Below are 18,268 nucleotides of genomic sequence, written 5' to 3' on the forward strand. Positions count from 1 at the left end.
TGTGATTATACCTCAAACTGATACCTATATCACTAGCACATACTCATTAAATACCTCACATTCTTATCAGTTCTCATAATTATTATACAAAAAATATCCAGTTTAGAGAATACGTTACTTGAAGGCCAACTCTAAATGTCTGTAATGTAACAATACATTTAAAAGCAATTAGCTCTTCTGGATCACTTTTGGATCACTACCATCACTTGTCTATTTTAACAATACATTTAGTACCAATTTGATTTTATGGATGACTTTTTCCTTTCAAATGACCTATACTGTGATGAATTAAAATTATACACTAAAGGAAAAACCACCAGACATATCTTTTTGTTTTGTTACCGAGGTTGTAGGTTTGTTTGTTTGACAACTACCTAATTCAAGGTTTAGTATAAGCAGATGATCTATTTGTAATATAAACCACCAGAAAATTCTACTGAAACAGATTTAACAAGTGACCTCGAGGCGCAACGGTAGCGCATCTGACTCCAGACCAGAATATTGCGTGTTCAAATCATGTCGGGGTCAGTTGTCATTTTGAAGATAAAATGCTCTATTCTGCCAAAAAAATACTGTACAAGAAACTAAATACTAAGATTGTTGTCTACTTTCAATAATGTGATTATAGCTCAAACTGATACCTATATCACTATCACATAGTCATTAAATATCTCACCTTCTTATCAGTTCTCATAATTATAATACTAAAAATATCCAGTTTAGATTAAACTTTACTTGAAGGCCAACTCTAAATGTCTGTAATGTAACAATACATTTAAAAGCAATTAGCTTTTCTGGATCAATTTTGGATCACTGCCATCACTTGTCTTTTTTAGAGGTACATTTAGTACCAATTTGACTTTAAAGATGACTTTTTCCATTCACATGACGTATACTATGAGGCATAAAAACTCTACACTGAAGGAAAAACCAGAATACATATCTTTTTGTTTTGTTACCAAGGATGTAGGCTTGTTTGCTTGACAACTACCTAATTCAAGGTTTAGCATAAGCAGATGAGCTATTTGTAATATAAACCACCAGAAAATCTACCGAATCACTTTTAATAAGAGGCAACGGTAGCGCATCTGACTCAAGATTAGAAGGTTGCGTGTCCAAATCACGTCGGGGTCAGTTATCATTTTGAAGATAAAATGCTCTATTCTGCCCAAAAATACTATACTAGAAACTAATTACCAAGATTGTTATCTACTTTCAATAATGTGATTATACCTCAAACTGATACCTATATCACTAGCACATAGTCATTAAATAGCTCACATTCTTATCAGTTCTCATAATTATTATACAAAAAATATCCAGTTTAGAGAATACGTTACTTGAAGGCCAACTCTAAATGTCTGTAATGTAACAATACATTTAAAAGCAATTAGCTTTTCTGGATCAATTTTGGATCACTACCATCACTTGTCTATTTTAACAATACATTTAGTACCAATTTGATTTTATGGATGACTTTTTCCATTCAAATGACCTATACTGTGATGAATAAAAATTATACACTACAGGAAAAACCACCAGACATATCTTTTTGTTTTGTTACCGAGGATGTAGGTTTGTTTGCTTGACAACTACCTAATTCAAGGTTTAGTATAAGCAGATGATCTATTTGTAATATAAACCACCAGAAAAATCTACTGAATCAGATTTAACAAGTGACCTCGTGGCGCAACGGTAGCGCGTTTGACTCCAGATCAGAAGGTTGCGTGTTCAAATCACGTCGGGGTCAGTTGTCATTTTGAAGATAAAATGCTCTTTTCTGCCAAAAAAATACTATACAAGAAACTAAATACTAAGATTGTTGTCTACTTTCAATAATGTGATTATAGCTCAAACTGGTACCTATATCACTAGCACATAGTCATTAAATATCTCACCTTCTTATCAGTTCTCATAATTATAACACTAAAAATATCCAGTTTAGATTAAACTTTACTTGAAGGCCAACTCTAAATGTCTGTAATGTAACAATACATTTAAAAGCAATTAGCTTTTCTGGATCAATTTTGGATCACTACCATCACTTGTCTATTTTAACAATACATTTAGTACCAATTTGATTTTATGGATGACTTTTTCAATTCAAATGACCTATACTGTCGTGAATAAAAATTATACACTAAAGGAAAAACCACCGGACATATCTTTATGTTTAGTTACCGAGGATGTAGGTTTGTTTGTTTGACAACTATCTAATTCAAGGTTTAGTATAAGCTGATGATCTATTTGCAATATAAACCACCAGAAAAATCTACTGAATGGGTTTTAACAAGAGACCTTGTGGTGCAACGGTAGCGCGTCTGACTCCAGATCAGAAGGTTGCGTGTTCAAATCACGTCGGGTTCAGTTGTCTTTTTGAAGATAAAATGCTCTTTTCTGCCAAAAAAATACTATACATGAAACTAAATACTAAGATTGTTGTCTACTTTCAATAATGTGATTATAGCTCAAACTGATACCTATATCACTAGCACATAGTCATTAAATATCTCACCTTCTTATCAGTTATCATAATTATAATACTAAAAATATCCAGTTTAGATTAAACTTTACTTGAAGGCCAACTCTAAATGTCTGTAATGTAACAATACATTTAAAAGCAATTAGCTTTTCTGGATCAATTTTGGATCACTGCCGTCACTTGTCTTTTTTAGAAATACATTTAGTACCAATTTGATTTTAAAGATGACTTTTTCCATTCACATGACGTATACTATGAGGCATAAAAACTCTACACTGAAGGAAAAACCAGAATACATATCTTTTTGTTTTGTTACCAAGGATGTAGGCTTGTTTGCTTGACAACTACCTAATTCAAAGTTTAGCATAAGCAGATGAACTATTTGTAATATAAACCACCAGAAAAATCTACTGAATCAGTTTTAATAAGAGGCAACGTTAGGTCATCTGACTCAAGATTAGAAGGTTGCGTGTTCAAATCACGTCAGGGTCGGTTATCATTTTGAAGATAAAATGCTCTATTCTGCCCAAAAATACTATACTAGAAACTAATTACCAAGATTGTTATCTACTTTCAATAATGTGATTATACCTCAAACTGATACCTATATCACTAGCACATAGTCATTAAATACCTCACATTCTTATCAGTTCTCATAATTATTATACAAAAAATATCCAGTTTAGAGAATACGTTACTTGAAGGCCAACTCTGAAAGTCTGTAATGTAATAATACATTTAAAAGCAATTAGCTATTCTGGATCAATTTTGGATCACTACCATCACTTGTCTATTTTAACAATATATTTAGTACCAATTTGATTTTATGGATGACCTTTTCCATTCAAATGACCTATACTGTGATGAATAAAAATTCTAAACTAAAGGAAAAACCAACAGACATATTTTTTTGTTTTGTTACCAACGTTGTAGCCTTGTTTCCTTGACAACTACCTATTTCAAGGTTTAGTATAAGCAGATGAACTATTTGTAATATAAATCACCAGAAAAATCTACTGAAACGGTTTTTATAAGAGACCTCATGGCGCAATGGTAGCGCGTCTGACTCCAGATCAGAAGGTTGCGTGTACAAATCACGTCGGGGTCAGTTGTCATTTTGAAGATAAAATGCTCTATTCTGCCAAAAAAATACTATACAAGAAACCAAATTCCAAGATTGTTGTCTACTTTCAATAATGTGATTATAACTCAAACTGATACCTATATCACTAGCACATAGTCATTAAATACCTCACATTCTTATCAGTTCTCATAATTATTGTCCAAAAAATATCCAGTTTAGAGAATACTTTACTTGAAGGCCAACTCTAAATGTCTGTAATGTAACAATACATTTAAAAGCAATTAGCTATTCTATATCAATTTTGGATCACTACCATCACTTGTCTATTTTAACAATACATTTAGTACCAATTTGATTTTATGGATGACTTTTTCTATTCAAATGACCTATACTGTGATGAATAAAAATTATACACTAAAGGAAAAACCACCAGACATATCTTTTTGTTTTGTTACCGAGGATGTAGGTTTGTTTGCTTGACAACTACCTAATTCAAGGTTTAGTATAAGCAGATGATCTATTTGTAATATAAAACACCAGAAAAATCTACTGAATCAGATTTAACTAGAGACCTCGTGGAGCGTCGGTAGCGCGTCTGATTCTAGATCAGAAGGTTGCGTGTTCAAATCACGTCGGGGTCAGTTGTCATTTTGAAGATAAAATGCTCTATTCTGCCAAAAAAATACTATACATGAAACTAAATACTAAGATTGTTGTCTACTTTCAATAATGTGATTATAGCTCAAACTGATACCTATATCACTAGCACACTGTCATTAAATATCTCACCTTCTTATCAATTCTCATAATTATAATACTAAAAATATCCAGTTTAGATTAAACTTTACTTGAAGGCCAACTCAAAATGTCTGTAATGTAACAATACATTTAAAAGCAATTAGCTTTTGTGGATCAATTATGGATCACTGCTGTCTCTTGTCTTTTTTAAAAATACATTTAATACCAATTTGATTTTAAAGATGACTTTTTCCATTCACATGACGTATACTATGATGCATAAAAACTCTACACTGTAGGAAAAACCAGAATACATATCTTTTTGATTTGTTACCAAGGATGTAGGCTTGTTTGCTTGACAACTACCTAATTCAAGGTTTAGTATAAGCAGATGATCTATTTGTAATATAAACCACCAGAATATCTACTGAATCAGTTTTAATAAGAGGCAACGGTAGTGCATCTGACTCAAGATTAGAAGGTTGCGTGTTCAAATCACGTAAGGGTCAGTTATCATTTTGAAGATAAAATGCTCTATTCTGCCCAAAAATACTATACTAGAAACTAATTACCAAGATTGTTATCTACTTTCAAAAATGTGATTATACCTCAAACTGATACCTATATCACTAGCACATACTCATTAAATACCTCACATTCTTATCAGTTCTCATAATTATTATACAAAAAATATCCAGTTTAGAGAATACGTTACTTGAAGGCCAACTCTAAATGTCTGTAATGTAACAATACATTTAAAAGCAATTAGCTCTTCTGGATCACTTTTGGATCACTACCATCACTTGTCTATTTTAACAATACATTTAGTACCAATTTGATTTTATGGATGACTTTTTCCTTTCAAATGACCTATACTGTGATGAATTAAAATTATACACTAAAGGAAAAACCACCAGACATATCTTTTTGTTTTGTTACCGAGGATGTAGGTTTGTTTGTTTGACAACTACCTAATTCAAGGTTTAGTATAAGCAGATGATCTATTTGTAATATAAACCACCAGAAAATTCTACTGAAACAGATTTAACAAGTGACCTCGAGGCGCAACGGTAGCGCATCTGACTCCAGACCAGAATATTGCGTGTTCAAATCACGTCGGGGTCAGCCAACTCTAAATGTCTGTAATGTAACAATACATTTAAAAGCAATTAGCTTTTCTGGATCAATTTTGGATCACTGCAGTCACTTGTATTTTTTAGAAATACATTTAGTACCAATTTGATTTTAAAGATGACTTTTTCCATTCACATGACGTATACTATGAGGCATAAAAACTCTACACTGAAGGAAAAACAAGAATACATATCTTTTTGTTTTGTTACCATGGATGTAGTCTTGTTTGCTTGACAACTACCTAATTCAAGGTTTAGTATAAGCAGATGAACTATTTGTAATATAAACTACCAGAGAATCTACCGAATCACTTTTAATAAGAGGCAACGGTAGCGCATCTGACTCAAGATTAGAAGGTTGCGTGTCCAAATCACGTCGGGGTCAGTTATCATTTTGAAGATAAAACACTCTATTCTGCCCAAAAATACTATACTAGAAACTAATTACCAAGATTGTTATCTACTTTCAATAATGTGATTATACCTCAAACTGATACCTATATCACTAGCACATAGTCATTAAATACCACACATTCTTATCAGTTCTCATAATTATTATACAAAAAATATCCTGTTTAGAGAATACGTTACTTGAAGGCCAACTCTAAATGTCTGTAATGTAACAATACATTTAAAAGCAATTAGCTATTCTGGATCAAGTTTGGATCACTACCATCACTTGTCTATTTTAACTATACATTTAGTACCAATTTGATTTTATGGATGACTTTTTCCATTCAAATGACCTATACTGTGATGAATAAAAATGATACACTAAAGGAAAAACCACCAGACATATCTTTTTGTTTTGTTACCGAGGATGTAGGTTTGTTTGCTTGACAACTACCTAATTTAAGGTTTAGTATAAGCAGATGATCAATTTGTAATATAAACCACCAGAAAAATCTTCTGAAACGGGTTTAACAAGTGACCTCGTGGCACAACGGTAGCGCGTCTGACTCCAGATGAGAAGGTTGCGTGTTCAAATCACGTCGGGGTCAGTTGTCATTTTGAAGATAAATTGCTCTATTCTGCCCAAAAATACTATACTAGAAACTAATTACAAAGATTGTTATCTACTTTCAATAATGTGATTATACCTCAAACTGATACCTATATCACTAGGACATAGTAATTAAAGACCTCACATTCTTATCAGTTCTCATAATTATTATACAAAAAATATCTAGTTTAGAGAATACGTTACTTGAAGGCCAACTCTAAATGTCTGTAATGTAACAATACATTTAAAAGCAATTAGCTTTTCTGGACCAATTTTGGATCACTACCATCACTTGTCTATTTTAACAATACATTTAGTACCAATTTGATTTTATGGATGACTTTTTCCATTCAAATGACCTATACTGTGATGAATAAAAATTATACACTAAAGGAAAAACCACCAGACTTATCTTTTTGTTTTGTTACCGAGGATGTAGGTTTGTTTGCTTGACAACTACCTAATTCAAGGTTCAGTATAAGCAGATGATCTATTTGTAATATAAATCACCAGAAAAATCTACTGAAATGGTTTTAATAAGAGACCTCGTGGCGCAATGGTAGCGTGTCTGACTCCAGATCAGACGGTTGCGTGTTCAAATCACATCGGGGTCAGTTGTCTTTCTGAAGATAAAATGCTCTATTCTGCCAAAAAAATACTATACAAATAACTAAATTCCAAGATTGTTGTCTACTTTCAATAATGTGATTATAGCTCAAACTGATACCTATATCACTAGCACATAGTCATTAAATATCTCACATTCTTATCAGTTCTCATATTTATAATACTAAAAATATCCAGTTTAGATTAAACTTTACTTGAAGGCCAACTCTAAATGTCTGTAATGTAACAATACATTTAAAAGCAATTAGCTTTTCTCAATCAATTTTGGATCACTGCCATCACTTGTCTTTTTTAGAAATACATTTAGTACCAATTTGATTTTAAAGATGACTTTTTCCATTCACATGACGTATACTATGAGGCATGAAAACTCTACACTGAAGGAAAAACCAGAATACATATCTTTTTATTTTGTTACCAAGGATGTAGGCTTGTTTGCTTGACAACTACCTAATTCAAGGTTTAGCATAAGCAGATGAACTATTTGTAATATAAACCACCAGAAAATCTACTGAATCAGTTTTAATAAGAGGCAACGTTAGCTCATCTGACTCAAGATTAGAAGGTTGAGTGTTCAAATCACGTCTGGGTCGGTTATCATTTTCAAGATAAAATGCTCTATTCTGCCCAAAAATACTATACTAGAAACTAATTACCAAGATTGTTATCTACTTTCAATAATGTGATTATACCTCAAACTGATACCTATATCACTAGAACATAGTCATTAAATACCTCACATTCTTATCAGTTCTCATAATTATTATACAAAAAATATCCAGTTTAGAGAATACGATACTTGTAGGCCAACTCTAAACGTCTGTAATGTAATAATACATTTAAAAGCAATTAGCTTTTCTGGATCAATTTTGGATCACTACCATCACTTGTCTATTTTAACAATACATTTAGTACCAATTTGATTTTATGGATGACTTTTTCCATTCAAATGACCTATACTGTGATGAATAAAAATTATACACTACAGGAAAAACCACCAGACATATCTTTTTGTTTTGTTACCGAGGATGTAGGTTTGTTTGCTTGACAACTACCTAATTCAAGGTTTAGCATAAGCAGATGAGCTATTTGTAATATAAACCACCAAAAAATCTACCGAATCACTTTTAATGAGAGGCAACGGTAGCGCATCTGACTCAAGATTAGAAGGTTGCGTGTCCAAATCACGTCAGGGTCAGTTATCATTTTGAAGATAAAATGCTCTATTCTGCCCAAAAATACTATACTAGAAACTAATTACCAAGATTGTTATCTACTTTCAATAATGTGATTATACCTCAAACTGATACCTATATCACTAGCACATAGTCATTAAATAACTCACATTCTTATCAGTTCTCATAATTATTATACAAAAAATATCCAGTTTAGAGAATACGTTACTTGAAGGCCAACTCTAAATGTCTGTAATGTAACAATACATTTAAAAGCAATTAGCTTTTCTGGATCAATTTTGGATCACTACCATCACTTGTCTATTTTAACAATACATTTAGTACCAATTTGATTTTATGGATGAATTTTTCCATTCAAATGACCTATACTGTGATGAATAAAAATTATACACTAAAGGAAAAACCACCAGACTTATCTTTTTCTTTTGTTACCGAGGATGTAGGTTTGTTTGCTTGACAACTACCTAATTCAAGGTTCAGTATAAGCAGATGATCTATTTGTAATATAAATCACCAGAAAAATCTACTGAAATGGTTTTAATAAGAGACCTCGTGGCGCAATGGTAGCGTGTCTGACTCCAGATCAGACGGTTGCGTGTTCAAATCACATCGGGGTCAGTTGTCTTTCTGAAGATAAAATGCTCTATTCTGCCAAAAAAATACAATACAAGAAACTAAGTTCCAAGATTGTTGTCTACTTTCAATAATGTGATTATAGCTCAAACTGATACCTATATCACTAGCACATAGTCATTAAATATCTCACCTTCTTATCAGTTCTCATAATTATAACACTAAAAATATCCAGTTTAGATTAAACTTTACTTGAAGGCCAACTCTAAATGTCTGTAATGTAACAATACATTTAAAAGAAATTAGCTTTTCTGGATCAATTTTGGATCACTGCCGTCACTTGTCTTTTTTAGAGGTACATTTAGTACCAATTTGACTTTAATGATGACTTTTTCCATTCACATGACGTATACTATGAGGCATAAAAACTCTACACTGAAGGATAAACCAGAATACATATCTTTTTGTTTTGTTACCAAGGATGTAGGCTTGTTTGCTTGACAACTACCTAATTCAAGGTTTAGTATAAGCCGATGAACTATTTGTAATATAAACCACCAGAAAATCTACCGAATCACTTTTAATAAGAGGCAACGGTAGTGCATCTGACTCAAGATTAGAAGGTTGCGTGTCCAAATCACGTCAGGGTCAGTTATCATTTTGAAGATAAAATGCTCTATTCTGCCCAAAAATACTATACTAGAAACTAATTACCAAGATTATTATCTACTTTCAATAATGTGATTATACCTCAAACTGATACCTATGTCACTAGCACATAGTCATTAAATAGCTCACATTCTTATCAGTTCTCATAATTATTATACAAAAAATATCCAGTTTAGAGAATACATTACTTGAAGGCCAACTCTAAACGTCTGTAATGTAATAATACATTTAAAAGCAATTAGCTATTCTGGATCAATTTTGGATCACTACCATCACTTGTCTATTTCAAAAATACATTTAGTACCAATTTGATTTTATGGATGACTTTTTCCATTCAAATGACCTATACTGTGATGAATAAAAATTCTACACTAAAGGAAAAATATCCAGACATACTTTTTTGTTTTGTTACCGAGGATGTAGCCTTGTTTCCTTGACAACTACCTAATTCAAGGTTTAGTATAAGCAGATGATCTATTTGTAATATAAACCACTAGAAAAATCTACTGAATCAGATTTAACAAGAGACCTCGTGGCGCAATGGTAGCGCGTCTGACTCCAGATCAGAAGGTTGCGTGTTCAAATCATGTCGGGGTCAGTCGTCACTTTGAAGATAAAATGCTGTATTCTGCCAAAAAAAAACTATACATGAAACTAAATACTAAGATTATTGTCTACTTTCAATAATGTGATTATTGCTCAAACTGATACCTATATCACTAGCACATAGTCATTAAATACTCACATTCTTATCAGTTCTCATAATTATTATACAAAAAATATCCAGTTTAGAGAATACGTTACTTGAAGGCCAACTCTAAATGTCTGTAATGTAACAATACATTTAAAAGCAATTAGCTTTTCTGGATCAATTTTGGATCACTACCATCACTTGTCATTCTTAACAGAACATTTAGTACCAATTTGATTTTTTGGATGACTTTTTCCATTCAAATGACCTATACTGTGATGAATAAAAATTATACACTAAAGTAAAAACCACCAGACATATCTTTTTGTTTTGTTACCGAGGATGTAGGTTTGTTTGCTTGACAACTACCTAATTCAAGGTTCAGTATAAGCAGATGATCTATTTGTAATATAAACCACCAGAAAAATCTACTGAATCGGATTTAACTAGAGACCTCGTGGAGCGATGGTAGCGCGTCTGATTCTAGATCAGAAGGTTGCGTGTTCAAATCACATCGGGATCAGTTGTCATTTTGAAGATAAAATGCTCTATTCTGCCAAAAAAATACTATACAAAAACTAAATACTAAGATTGTTGTCTACTTTCAATAATGTGATTATAGCTCAAACTGATACCTATATCACTAGCACACTGTCATTAAATATCTCACCTTCTTATCAGTTCTCATAATTATAATACTAAAAATATCCAGTTTAGATTAAACTTTACTTGAAGGCCAACTCTAAATGTCTGTAATGTAACAATACATTTAAAAGCAAGTAGCTTTTCTGGATCAATTTTGGATCACTGCCGTCACTTGTCTTTTTTAGAAATATATTTAGTACCAATTTGATTTTAAAGATGACTTTTTCCATTCACATGACGTATACTATGAGGCATAAAAACTCTACACTGAATGAAAAACCAGAATACATATCTTTTTGTTTTGATACCAAGGATGTAAGCTTGTTTGCTTGACAACTACCTAATTCAAGGTTTAGCATAAGCAGATGAACTATTTGTAATATAAACCACCAGAAAATCTACTGAATCAGTTTTAATAAGAGGCAACGTTAGCTCATCTGACTCAAGATTAGAAGGTTGCGTGTTCAAATCACGTCTGGGTCGGTTATCATTTTGAAGATAAAATGCTCTATTCTGCCCAAAAATACTATACTAGAAACTAATTAGCAAGATTATTATCTACTTTCAATATGGTGATTATACCTCAAACTGATACCTATATCACTATCACATAGTCATTAAATATCTCACATTCTTATCAGTTCTCATAATTATTATTCTAAAAATATCCAGTTTAGAGAATACGTTACTTGAAGGCCAACTCTAAATGTCTGTAATGTAACAATACATTTAAAAGCAATTAGCTTTTCTGGATCAATTTTGGATCACTGCCATCACTTGTCATTTTTAACAGAACATTTAGTACCAATTTGATTTTTTGGATGACTTTTTCCATTCAAATGACCTATACTGTGATGCATAAAAATTCTATACTAAAGGAAAATCCACCAGTCATATCTTTTTGTTTTGTTACCAAGGATGTAGGCTTGTTTGCTTGACAACTACCTAATTCAAGGTTTAGTATAAGCAGATGATCTATTTGTAATATAAACCACCAGAAAAATCTACTGAATCAGATTTAACAAGTGATCTTGTGGTGCAACGGTAGCGCGTCTGACTCCAGATCAGAAGGTTGCGTGTTCAAATCACGTCGGGGTCAGTTGTCATTTTGAAGATAAAATGCTCTTTTCCGCCAAAAAAATACTATACATGAAACTAAATACTAAGATTGTTCTCTACATTCAATAATGTGATTATATCTCAAACTGATACCTATATCACTAGCACTTAGTCATTAAATATCTCACATTCTTATCAGTTCTCATAATTATAATACTGAAAATATCCAGTTTAGATTAAACTTTACTTGAAGGCCAACTCTAAATGTCTGTAATGTAACAATACATTTAAAAGCAATTAGCTTTTCTGGATCAATTTTGGATCACTGCCGTCACTTGTCTTTTTTAGAAATACATTTAGTACCAATTTGATTTTAAAGATGACTTTTTCCATTCACATGACGTATACTATGAGGCATAAAAACTCTACACTGAAGGAAAAACCAGAATACATATCTTTTTGTTTTGTTACCAAGGATGTAGGCTTGTTTGCTTGACAACTACCTAATTCAAGGTTTAGCATAAGCAGATTAACTATTTGTAATATAAACCACCAGAAAAATCTACTGAATTGGATTTAACAAGAGGCCTTGTGGCGCAACGGTAGCTCGTCTGACTCCAGATCAGAAGGTTACGTGTTCAAATCACATTGGGGTCGGTTGTCATTTTGAAGATAAAATGCTCCATTCTGCCAAATAAATCCTATACAAGAAACTAATTACCAAGATTGTTAACTACTTTCAATAATGTGATTATAGCTCAAACTGATACCTATATCACTATCACATAGTCAATAAATATCTCACATTCTTATCAGTTCTCATAATTATTATTCTTAAAATATCCAGTTAAGATTAAACTTTACTTGAAGGCCAACTCTAAATGTCTGTAATGTAACAATACATTTAAAAGCAATTAGCTTTTCTGGATCAATTTTGGAACACTACCATCACTTGTCATTTTTAACAGAACATTTAGTACCAATTTGATTTTTTGGATGACTTTTTCCATTCAAATGACCTATACTGTGATGCATAAAAATTCTATACTAAAGGAAAAACCACCAGTCATATCTTTTTGTTTTGTTACCAAGGATGTAGGCTTGTTTGCTTGACAACTACCTAATTCAAGGTTTAGTATAAGCAGATGATCTATTTGCAATATAAACCACCAGAAAAATCTCCTGAAGGGGTTTTAACAAGAGACCTTGTGGCGCAACGGTAGCTCGTCTGACTCCAGATCAGAAGGTTCCGTGTTCAAATCACATCGGGGTCAGTTCTCTTTTTGAAGATAAAATGCTCTTTTCTGCCAAAAAAATACTATACATGAAACTAAATACTAAGATTGTTGTCTACTTTCAATAATGTGATTATTGCTCAAACTGATACCTATATCACTAGCACATAGTCATTAAATATCTCACATTCTTATCAGTTCTCATAATTATAATACTAAAAATATCCAGTTTAGATTAAACATTACTTGATGGCCAACTCTAAATGTCTGTAATGTAACAATACATTTAAAAGCAATTAGCTTTTCTGGATCAATTTTGGATCACTGCCGTCACTTGTCTTTTTTAGAAATACATTTAGTACCAATTTGATTTTAAAGATGACTTTTTCCATTCACATGACGTATACTATGAGGCATAAAAACTCTACACTGAAGGAAAAACCAGAATACATATCTTTTTGTTTTGTTACCAAGGATGTAGGCTTGTTTGCTTGACAACTACATAATTCAAGGTTTAGCATAAGCAGATTAACTATTTGTAATATAAACCACCAGAAAAATCTACTGAATTGGATTTAACAAAAGACCTCGTGGCGCAACGGTAGCTCGTCTGACTCCAGATCAGAAGGTTGCGTATTCAAATAACGTCGGGGTCAGTTGTCTTTTTGAAGATAAAATGCTCTTTTCTGCCAAAAAAATACTATACATGAAACTAAATACTAAGATTGTTGTCTACTTTCAATAATGTGATTATTTCTCAAACTGATACCTATATCACTAGAACATAGTCATTAAATATCTCACATTCTTATCAGTTCTCATAATTATTATTCTAAAAATATCTAGTTTAGATTAAACTTTACTTGAAGGCCAACTCTAAATGTCAGTAATGTAACAATACATTTAAAAGCAATTAGCTTTTCTGGATCAATTTTGGATCACTACCACTACCATCACTTGTCATTTTTAACAGAACATTTAGTACCAATTTGATTTTTTGGATGACTTTTCCATTCAAATGACCTATACTGTGATGCATAAAAATTCTATACTAAAGGAAAAACCACCAGTCATATCTTTTTGTTTTGTTACCAAGGATGTAGGCTTGTTTGCTTGACAACTACCTAATTCAAGGTTTAGCATAAGCAGATTAACTATTTGTAATATAAACCACCAGAAAAATCTACTGAATGGGTTTTAACAAGTGACCTTGTAGTGCAACAGTAGCACGTCTGACTCCAGATCAGAAGGTTGCGTGTTCAAATCACGTTGGGGTCAGTTGTCTTTTTGAAGATAAAATGCACTTTTCTGCCAAAAAAATACTATACATGAAACTAAATACTAAGATTGTTATCTGCTTTCAATAATGTGATTATAGCTCAAACTGATACCTATATCACTAGCACATAGTCATTAAATATCTCACATTCCTATCAGTTCTCATAATTATAATACTAAAAATATCCAGTTTAGATTAAACTTTACTTGAAGGCCAACTCTTTAAGTCTGTAATGTAACAATACATTTAAAAGCAATTAGCTTTTCTGGATCAATTTTGGATCACTACCATCACTTGTCTATTTTAACAATACATTTAGTACCAATTTGATTTTATGGATGACTTTTTCCATTCAAATGACCTATACTGTCATGAATAAAAATTATACACTAAAGGAAAAACCACCAGACATATCTTTTTGTTTTGTTACCGAGGATGTAGGTTTGTTTGTTTGATAACTACCTAATTCAAGGTTTAGTATAAGCAGATGATCTATTTGTAAATAAACCACTAGAAAAATCTACTGAATAAGATTTAACAAGAGACCTCGTGGCACAACGGTAGCGTTTCTGACTCCAGATCAGAAGGTTGCGTGTTCAAATCATGTCGGGGTCAGATGTCATTTTGAAGATAAAATGCTGTATTCTGCCAAAAAAATACTAAACAAGAAACTAATTACCAAGATAGTTATCTGCTTTCAATAATGTGATAATATCTCAAACTGATACCTATATCACTATCACATAGTCATTAATTATCTCACATTCTTATCAGTTCTCATAATTATTATACAAAAAATATCCAGTTTAGAGAATACGTTACTTGAAGGCCATCTCTAAATGTCTGTAATGTAACAATACATTTAAAAGCAATTAGCTTTTCTGGATCAATTTTGGATCACTACCATAACTTGTCTATTTTAACAATACATTTAGGACCAATTTGATTTTATGGATGACTTTTTCCATTCAAATGACCTATACTGTGATGAATAAAAATTCTACACTAAAGGAAAAACCACCAGACATATCATTTTGTTTTGTTACGGAGGATGTAGATTTGTTTGCTTGACAACTACCTAATTCAAGGTTTAGTATAAGCAGATGATCTATTTGTAATATAAACCACCAGAAAAATCTACTGAATCGGATTTAACAAGAGGCCTCGTGCACAACGGTAGTGCGTCTGACTCCAGATCAGAAGGTTGCGTGTTCAAATCACGTCGGGGTCAGTTGTCATTTTGAAGATAAAATGCTCTTTTCTGCCAAAAAAATTCTATACATGAAACTAAATACTAAGATTGTTATCTGCTTTCAATAATGTGATTATACCTCAAACTGATACCTATATCATTAGCACATAGTCATTAAATATCTCAGCTTCTTATCAGTTCTCATAATTATAATACTAAAAATATCCAGTTTAGATTAAACTTTACTTGAAGGCCAACTCTAAATGTCTGTAATGTAACAATACATTTAAAAGCAATTAGCTTTTCTGGATCAATTTTGGATCACTGCCGTCACTTGTCTTTTTTAGAAATACATTTAGTACCAATTTGATTTTAAAGATGACTTTTTCCATTCACATGATGTATACTATGAGGCATGAAAACTCTACACTGAAGGAAAAACCAGAATACATATCTTTTTGTTTTGTTACCAAGGATGTAGGCTTGTTTGCTTGACAACTACCTAATTCAAGGTTTAGCATAAGCAGATGAACTATTTGTAATATAAACCACCAGAAAATCTACTGAATCAGTTTTAATGAGAGGCAACGTTAGCTCATCTGACTCAAGATTAGAAGGTTGCGTGTTCAAATCACGTCTGGGTCGGTTATCATTTTGAAGATAAAATGCTCTATTCTGCCCAAAAATACTATACTAGAAACTAATTACCAAGATTATTATCTACTTTCAATTATGTGATTATACCTCAAACTGATACCTATATCACTATCACATAGTCATTAAATATCTCACATTCTTATCAGTTCTCATAATTATTATTCTAAAAATATCCAGTTTAGAGAATACGTTACTTGAAGGCCAACTCTAAATGTCTGTAATGTAACAATACATTTAAAAGCAATTAGCTTTTCTGGATCAATTTTGGATCACTGCCATCACTTGTCATTTTTAACAGAACATTTAGTACCAATTTGATTTTTTTGGATGACTTTTTCCATTCAAATGACCTATACTGTGATGCATAAAAATTCTATACTAAAGGAAAATCCACCAGTCATATCTTTTTGTTTTGTTACCAAGGATGTAGGCTTGTTTGCTTGACAACTACCTAATTCAAGGTTTAGTATAAGCAGATGATCTATTTGCAATATAAACCACCAGAAAAATCTACTGAATGGGTCTTAACAAGAGACCTTGTGGTGCAACGGTAGCGCGTCTGACTCCAGATCAGAAGGTTGCGTGTTCAAATCACGTCGGGGTCAGTTGTCTTTTTGAAGATAAAATGCTCTTTTCTGCCAAAAAAATACTATACATGAAACTAAATACTTAGATTGTTGTCTACTTTCAATAATGTGATTATAGCTCAAACTGATACCTATATCACTAGCACATAGTCATTAAATATCTCACATTCTTATCAGTTCTCATAATTATAATACTAAAAATATCCAGTTTAGATTAAACTTTACTTGAAGGCCAACTCTAAATGTCTGTAATGTAACAATACATTTAAAAGCAATTAGCTTTTCTGGATCAATTTTGGATCACTACCGTCACTTGTCTTTTTTAGAAATACATTTAGTACCAATTTGATTTTAAAGATGACTTTTTCCATTCACATGACGTATACTATGAGGCATAAAAACTCTACACTGAAGGAAAAACCAGGATACATATCTTTTTGTTTTGTTACAAAGGATGTAGGCTTGTTTGCTTGACAACTACCTAATTCAAGGTTTAGCATAAGCAGATGAACTATTTGTAATATAAACCACCAGAAAAATCTACTGAATCAGTTTTAATAAGAGGCAACGTTAGCTCATCTGACTCAAGATTAGAAGGTTGCGTGTTCAAATCACGTCAGGGTCGGTTATCATTTTGAAGATAAAATGCTCTATTCTGCCCAAATATACTATACTAGAAACTAATTACCAAGATTGTTATCTACTTTCAATAATGTGATTATACCTCAAACTGATACCTATATCACTATCACATAGTCATTAAATATCTCACATTCTTATCAGTTCTCATAATTATTATTCTAAAAATATCCAGTTTAGAGAATACGTTACTTGAAGGCCAACTCTAAATGTCTGTAATGTAACAATACATTTAAAAGCAATTAGCTTTTCTGGATCAATTTTGGATCACTGCCATCACTTGTCATTTTTAACAGAACATTTAGTACCAATTTGATTTTTTGGATGACTTTTTCCATTCAAATGACCTATACTGTGATGCATAAAAATTCTATACTAAAGGAAAAACCACCAGTCATATCTTTTTGTTTTGTTACCAAGGATGTAGGCTTGTTTGCTTGACAACTACCTAATTCAAGGTTTAGTATAAGCAGATGATCTATTTGCAATATAAACCACCAGAAAAATCTACTGAATGGGTTTTAACAAGTGACCTTGTGGTGCAACGGTAGCGCGTCTGACTCCAGATCAGAAGGTTGCGTGTTCAAATCACGTCGGGGTCAGTTGTCCTTTAGAAGATAAAATGCTCTTTTCTGCCAAAAAAATTCTATACATGAAACTAAATACTAAGATTGTTATCTGCTTTCAATAATGTGATTATAGCTCAAACTGATACCTATATCACTAGCACATAGTCATTAAATATCTCACATTCTTATCAGTTCTCATAATTATAATAC

General features: G+C 32.0%; 13 non-coding genes across 13 annotated transcripts; all 13 read left to right on the forward strand.

Moving 5' to 3' along the window:
• The first annotated feature begins 1,678 nt into the window (after nt 1–1,678).
• On the forward strand, nt 1,679–1,750 carry TRNAW-CCA (transfer RNA tryptophan (anticodon CCA)). The gene has a single exon. It is a non-coding gene; the product is annotated as a tRNA-Trp (tRNA).
• Nucleotides 1,751–2,295: 545 nt separating this feature from the next.
• TRNAW-CCA (transfer RNA tryptophan (anticodon CCA)) lies at nt 2,296–2,367 on the forward strand. The gene has a single exon. It is a non-coding gene; the product is annotated as a tRNA-Trp (tRNA).
• A 1,151-nt stretch (nt 2,368–3,518) lies between these two features.
• TRNAW-CCA (transfer RNA tryptophan (anticodon CCA)) lies at nt 3,519–3,590 on the forward strand. Its single transcript has one exon. It is a non-coding gene; the product is annotated as a tRNA-Trp (tRNA).
• A 2,776-nt stretch (nt 3,591–6,366) lies between these two features.
• On the forward strand, nt 6,367–6,438 carry TRNAW-CCA (transfer RNA tryptophan (anticodon CCA)). The gene has a single exon. It is a non-coding gene; the product is annotated as a tRNA-Trp (tRNA).
• Nucleotides 6,439–6,982: 544 nt separating this feature from the next.
• TRNAW-CCA (transfer RNA tryptophan (anticodon CCA)) lies at nt 6,983–7,054 on the forward strand. The gene has a single exon. It is a non-coding gene; the product is annotated as a tRNA-Trp (tRNA).
• Nucleotides 7,055–8,809: 1,755 nt separating this feature from the next.
• TRNAW-CCA (transfer RNA tryptophan (anticodon CCA)) lies at nt 8,810–8,881 on the forward strand. Its single transcript has one exon. It is a non-coding gene; the product is annotated as a tRNA-Trp (tRNA).
• Nucleotides 8,882–10,031: 1,150 nt separating this feature from the next.
• Nucleotides 10,032–10,103, forward strand: TRNAW-CCA (transfer RNA tryptophan (anticodon CCA)). Its single transcript has one exon. It is a non-coding gene; the product is annotated as a tRNA-Trp (tRNA).
• Nucleotides 10,104–11,868: 1,765 nt separating this feature from the next.
• Nucleotides 11,869–11,940, forward strand: TRNAW-CCA (transfer RNA tryptophan (anticodon CCA)). Its single transcript has one exon. It is a non-coding gene; the product is annotated as a tRNA-Trp (tRNA).
• Nucleotides 11,941–14,341: 2,401 nt separating this feature from the next.
• On the forward strand, nt 14,342–14,413 carry TRNAW-CCA (transfer RNA tryptophan (anticodon CCA)). The gene has a single exon. It is a non-coding gene; the product is annotated as a tRNA-Trp (tRNA).
• A 544-nt stretch (nt 14,414–14,957) lies between these two features.
• Nucleotides 14,958–15,029, forward strand: TRNAW-CCA (transfer RNA tryptophan (anticodon CCA)). The gene has a single exon. It is a non-coding gene; the product is annotated as a tRNA-Trp (tRNA).
• A 545-nt stretch (nt 15,030–15,574) lies between these two features.
• Nucleotides 15,575–15,645, forward strand: TRNAW-CCA (transfer RNA tryptophan (anticodon CCA)). The gene has a single exon. It is a non-coding gene; the product is annotated as a tRNA-Trp (tRNA).
• A 1,151-nt stretch (nt 15,646–16,796) lies between these two features.
• On the forward strand, nt 16,797–16,868 carry TRNAW-CCA (transfer RNA tryptophan (anticodon CCA)). The gene has a single exon. It is a non-coding gene; the product is annotated as a tRNA-Trp (tRNA).
• Nucleotides 16,869–18,019: 1,151 nt separating this feature from the next.
• On the forward strand, nt 18,020–18,091 carry TRNAW-CCA (transfer RNA tryptophan (anticodon CCA)). Its single transcript has one exon. It is a non-coding gene; the product is annotated as a tRNA-Trp (tRNA).
• Nucleotides 18,092–18,268: the final 177 nt, after the last annotated feature.

The sequence above is a fragment of the Taudactylus pleione genome, unplaced genomic scaffold, assembly GCF_031769625.1.
Source record: "Taudactylus pleione unplaced genomic scaffold, aTauple2 ptg000393l, whole genome shotgun sequence".
In the NCBI taxonomy this organism is placed as follows: domain Eukaryota; kingdom Metazoa; phylum Chordata; class Amphibia; order Anura; family Myobatrachidae; genus Taudactylus; species Taudactylus pleione.